Genomic DNA, 6,207 nt, shown 5'->3' on the forward strand with positions numbered 1-6,207 from the left:
TTTTGCGCTCGACAGCGACAGAAAATGGCATTAAAACAATAAATTCGATTTTGCACAGGCGAAAAGCAGGCAGGGCAAACCCCAAAACAAAGCAACTCAAACAGAGACTGCCGCCCCTGCAAAAAAAGCATCGCAAACTGACGCCGCCAATAAATATATCGTATCTCTACTTTTCGGATTCCCCCAGCGCCCACTTTCCCCCAATAAATACGAATATATACATACATATATATATATGGGCTTATAAGGCCTTTTTTGGTTTTTGTTTTTGGGCGCCGGCCCACTTAAGTCTCACGAAATGCTCGCCAGACACGCAAGGTCCTATCAAAACAGAAGTCGCGAAAGAGACGGGGCGACTCGCACAGGAAGAGACGCATACAACGAGTACAACTTCAGATTGTTTGTTAAATTTTCGAAAGAAACAAGAAATTTATCTGCGATCAAGCCAGATTTTAATACCCTTTTAAAGTCGTAAAGTTGCGGAGATTATCTGAGAAATACTGCAGATGAGCTGCGAGAATGAAAGCAGAGATTATCTTACATTTATGATAGTAATAAAATACCAGAGATCTATAACTATGCGAACAATCTCTAACTTTAAAGCTTATTATGAACACGTTAAGTAGCCGGAGCCCGCTAAATAGTCAAACTGCCCGATTTCATTAGCATTCCAGGCCAAACTGTGCCACAGACAACAGCAAAACAAAAGCGGGGTGAAAACCCCGGGCGGGAAAGCGGAAATAAAAGGAAAGCGAGCAGTTGGGCGGCGAAGGAAAACTTCCATTGTGGAAAGTCTTAAAGCCAGGCGCAGGTCGTTCGCCGGTTTCTTGTCTCTTCATCGTCTCGTCTTCATCAGCGCCGCATTTCGCCTTTTGTCGGCTTTTGTTTTTGGCCAGAGGCGGCGTTGAAAACTTGGCCAGCACCAGGCAGAGGGGGCGTGGCAGGCCGGAAAAAAGTGGTGGGGGGAAGGAGGGGTAGAAGGCCGAGCACAAGTGCCTGGCCAACGGCATAAATATGTCAAAAACACAACGCTCCGCGTGCTATAAACAAATTGTTTTGCTGTTGCCAAAAAATATATGAAATATTTCAGCAAAAAACATAGTGGAATATTAAAAAAAAATGCGATGCCAAAGAGTTTCCACAAAAGTACGAACCTATCGAGTAACACAACAAAACAATACCCGAAATTCACTTAAGAAATTCTTAGGAAATTCTGATGAATAAGCTCGCACAATTTGCCATTCAGAATTCTGTGTTTTCCATTTAGTTCAACATTTTTGCCACCCGCTAAGTGGAAAATGCTGGACGGCGAAAACCACGGAGCGCATCAAATAAACTATAAGTAATATTTCTTAATTCTGCCTCGAATAACATTGGTTTTTTTCCAAATTGTGCAATTCAACACGTAATTAACTCATTCTAGATCTTTTGCAATGTTTCGAAATGGATACGAAAATAAGCGCTAATTAAAATGAGAACTGGTAAATCAAATTCTATATGGTCTACAAAGCAAGCTACAATTAGAAGTTTTCTAAATAGTGAAATTATTCGAGACAACTTCAGAAAGTTGACACAACTTTTCATCCGCGCCTAAAGTAAAAAATCCGAAGTTTTGTCAACTTTCCACTCGTATGCAAAATAGGCAATGGAAAAGAAAACTCAGCTTTGGGAAAAGCGATGGGGAAATCCCCGGAGACGTTACCCTGCCAATTGAAAAGTCTCCTTGGTGAAAGCTCATAAATGTCGTCATCGTCTGTCATTCGACACTTATGGCTGCCTTCAGGAATCATTCATCCAATGGCTTAAGTCTTAAGCTATTTTGCATTTTCCAACGAACCACTTGGACTTTTCCAAATCGAAGGAGACGTTGCCAGAGAGCAGGATACAATCGGATTTAATTGGCTTGAACTGTTCGCTCCTTTGCGGATAATAGGCAACAGCTGAGAGCGCAATCAATCAAAATTAATAATTTCGGGATGCTAATCAGGCGATTAATCACAGGCACTCGCAGAAATGTCCTGCCATTCTGCATCAGCATTGTAATATTTCTGTTGATATATCAACTCATCTATTAGTTATTCAAAGGCAGCAATAAAAAGATTTATAACTTATTCTATGCAACTATTTTGTATAGATTTTATTTGAGCTATTACCAATACTCTCTCATCCATTTTAACTCACCTATGTCTTGTTTGCATTCCTAATAAAACTGGAGCTGTGAAACCTCCCAATAAATCAATGTCATACCCCCGAAATCCTGTGCTCCTGAAATATTTGCACACCTCGCCAGGTAAATGGCATGCAAACAGTTCCAACTGGAAATAATGGTTATATTCGATTCAATTCGATTCGATTCTATCGACGCCCCACACCAATGGCAATTCATTATGTTAATAGCGCTAATGGTCTGGCAAATATTGTGCCAGCAACAAAAACACACGATAAACTTTTGTGTCAGCTAAATCGAGCCAAAGAAAAATTAATAAAAACAAAACACATTTGATAAGCGAAGCAAATTAATGAGAACAGTACTTTTTCAAGCCCACACCTCCTGAAAAAAACACGACATGTGTAAATGGAGAAAAAAAATAGGAGCACTGTATAACTCGCTTGGAGGAGAGTCGTCCTGACTTTGCAATACCTTTTACATAATATTTGAATTTATTTAAAAACATATTACTTAAATTTATATAAAAACCTGAAATGATTTCTTTTAGCAATTAATATATTCTTGTAATATTTATAAGAAAAGGAGGAAAATCACTAAAATATATATATATATATATAAATATATTTCTAATTTATTAACAATTATTTTATATAGAATATGATCGCTATATGTCTGAAATGCACATTTACTACCCATAAAATATTATTGCTGATAAATGAAAAAAAATGACTAGATTCCCGAAAGTTCTGAATATATAAGCAGGTCAAAAAGAGATAGATTGAGAGTGCGTGGAAGCGTTGCCTGCCATCTTTTTTACGCCTCCTCATGCATATTCATTCATTAACCGGGCAATCAAACAGCTGCTGGCATTTGGCACCACCCCCTGAACCATCCACCCCACCCACCTACGCCACCTTTTAGACATCCCCTAGCAGCATTTCCCCCACCCATTCCCCAATTAACCACCCGTGTTTTGGCCTCTAGGTAAGTTCTCTCTAAATACAGTTAGTGGAGCCAGCACTCACGCACTAACACACGTGCGACCAACACTTACCCACTTACTCAGAAACACACGCCGCAAATGCACTTAGAGAAATTCTCTTGGCAAATGCAAGTTTAGCGAGAAATTCCATAATTTTTAATAATCTTAAGTTTTATGTAAAACAAACATATTCAGTCGATTTCTTTTTTTATTATTATAATTCTTTAGCTTTCTAAAATTTAATTAAATTTGCATTAAAATTGAGCTTTTGTCTTCAAAATGCATTTTGCTCTTTTTCGAGCAGTGCAGTATATACATATATATTTTTAGACCCCGATAAATGTTTATGCTGCCATGTGCTGCCCGCTGTTTGTTGTTGTTACTGATTTTTTGGTTATGCTGCTTTTTTGTTTACGCATCGTCATCTTTGGGCGTTTTGTATAATGCTTGCATTTCATTTAACGCGCTGAGGTGTTTTCGGTAGGAAATTTGCATTGCCAAACGAATTTATTAGCCGGGCCGAAAGGTGGGACATACATATGTATCTATGTACATAGAATACCAACGCATATATGTACCATCGGAGATGAAAAGTCAAATAATATTCAAGTTTCCAAATGAAGGAATTTCTTAACTTGATTTAAACATTTAATTATTTCACATATGTGTACATCAAAACGAGTATATATATTAAATTTAATAATTATTAAATAAGTTAAGTTAACAGTTTGCTTGCATTGGAAAATATTACTTCATAGCTTATACACTTATTACATTTTTAATACTTTATTTGGTTTTTATCTGGCAAATACCAACATGTTTCTGCTTCATGGGCCTAATTAATGTTCTATACCATCAATTTCGTTTCATCTGAAATTAATCAGCCAAGCATTTATTTGGATTTCTCCAAAAATGCTGCCCAAGTTCTATCATCCCATCAATTAAAAATGTTGTGGGGAGCAAACGAATAGGATGGGCATTTTTTCACATAAGCCAAAAACTTCAATGTGTGCGCTCGAAATAGACGGTCTAAAATAACATTCATAATTAATACAGCTAGTGGTGAAGCCACAGAATCGAGCATAAATTTGTTTGGTTTATAAATTCGTTAAAACAAAACCCCAAGCCAAAAACCGAAACCCAAAAACCAAAGCTGAAGCCGAGGGAAAAGCCAAATGCCAGACAGAACCCACATATTTGTTGAATGAGTTGTGGCCAGAATATGCAAGAAATATTGAGGGCAATAAAACCGGTCAAGAGCATCGTAATAAAACTCGAACAAGGAGGCATTGGACAAGGGCCAAAAAAGGCGGCAGGCAGGAGGGTCGGAAAATCGGAAAATGGGAAAGTTCACTGCCAATAGCCAGCAGCTGGCTAAGCGGAAAATGATTTCCAGCAGGTAAATGGGTAAACAAGATGGCAAAATGACTTACTAATTTGTGACATGATCCAAGTTAACCAAACCAAGCGAATGAATGCGACATCCTACCTGAGCCCAGATGCTATCTCCCTTCCACATCTGCCCTCTCGCTTCCTCCGCCGTTTTGTCTCAGCTTTATAGCTTTAGTCCTTTCATTGTTGATGATGTGCATTGAGCAGTGAAGAGAAGTGTCAATAAGAAGGGCAGTGATCGACCGGGAGATACCCAGTGTTCGGAAAGTAATTGAAAAGCTCAAGATTTGTATAATCGAAACAAGATACTTTTAACATAGATTTGTATCTTAAAGAAGCATTCTTAAGATACATTTCAACTGATACTTTTTCTATTACCATTTGTAAAATGAAAAAATTCGTAATTTTTTATTTTATATTTACATTATAGTTAATGCATATTTTAGATTAACAAACACTATTTTTCTTATGTAGTATCTGTTTTAACCTAAAAAGTGCTTTACAAGAAACTAATTGGATTGTTGTAACCCCTGGAGATTTTTAAAACAATTGGCGGGAATTACCTGAGCCGTTTCCAAAGCCCAAAATAGAACCAATATAGTGGAGGCACCAATCCCACATTTTCCTGATCACTGGGTACATCGGCAACAAAGAAAAACAGTTTCCCTGCCCCGATTTTCCATCCTTCCTAGCCGTTTTCTGTTTTGCCGTGTTTTGTTCGTCCGCTTTTCTTTTGCCCCCCTTTTTCCCTGCCCTGCCCTTCCGCCTGTTTGCTTTGTTTATTTTAAGTCCATTATCCGTTATCCTTTATGCGTTGCGCCCAGAGCCATGTGCTCATGTGGCCCAGAGCTCACAGTTCCCGGCCAACTCTTGGCCCGGTGACTTTAGCCCTCTGCCATGCGGATGAGGCCTTAGTCACCCAGTCACCATCCTTTTGCATACTAAGCGGCGGTTTCACCAAAGGACCCCAACCCCCCCGATGTCCTGCCCCGCCGGTTTATTGTCGGTGTGCCGCCTGCAATTTCATTAAAGATATGCAGCCAGCAGACTATGGCCTTTCCTCCGGTCATCCGGGACATGGTACATTCCGAGGACCTCCGTGTCCTCCGAGTCACTGGGCAATGTCAAGTGGCGATTTGGCAGGCCGCCAGGACACGGAAACCGTCGCCTTCGATTGAAGGACTCACCGGTGCATTAAATTGAAAGGTGTCTATGAAAGCTATTTATTCGATTATAGACAATTAGGTAAATGATGGCTATATTTGACAAAACAATTTATGGTTTGGAAATATATTCATTCTCATTGGAAATCATTGTCATGAAAGGTGTGTTTATTATTTATTAAATAAGATTTTAAATGAACATCTGACTTCCACGCTTTCGAATAATTGATTCTAGGCAGCTTAAGGAATTTCCCGACGAATTCATTTTCGGCATTCTGCATAAGTGCACTAGGTTTTAAATAGAGTCGAAAAATTTGCGAATCGGATTCCATTCGATTGCATTTCAATGCTCTCGAATGGTGCATAAATCACGAAGTTTATGATTGTTTATATGGCCGACATAAGAACACATTCTAGCGTATCTGGCTGCATTTGTTGTGTTTATATCGAAAATATCGTGTGCATTTTCATGAACAATTGCTGAGTAAACAGAAAATCGT

This window comes from Drosophila sechellia, chromosome 3L, assembly GCF_004382195.2.
Source record: "Drosophila sechellia strain sech25 chromosome 3L, ASM438219v1, whole genome shotgun sequence".
Taxonomy (NCBI): Eukaryota; Metazoa; Arthropoda; class Insecta; order Diptera; family Drosophilidae; genus Drosophila; species Drosophila sechellia.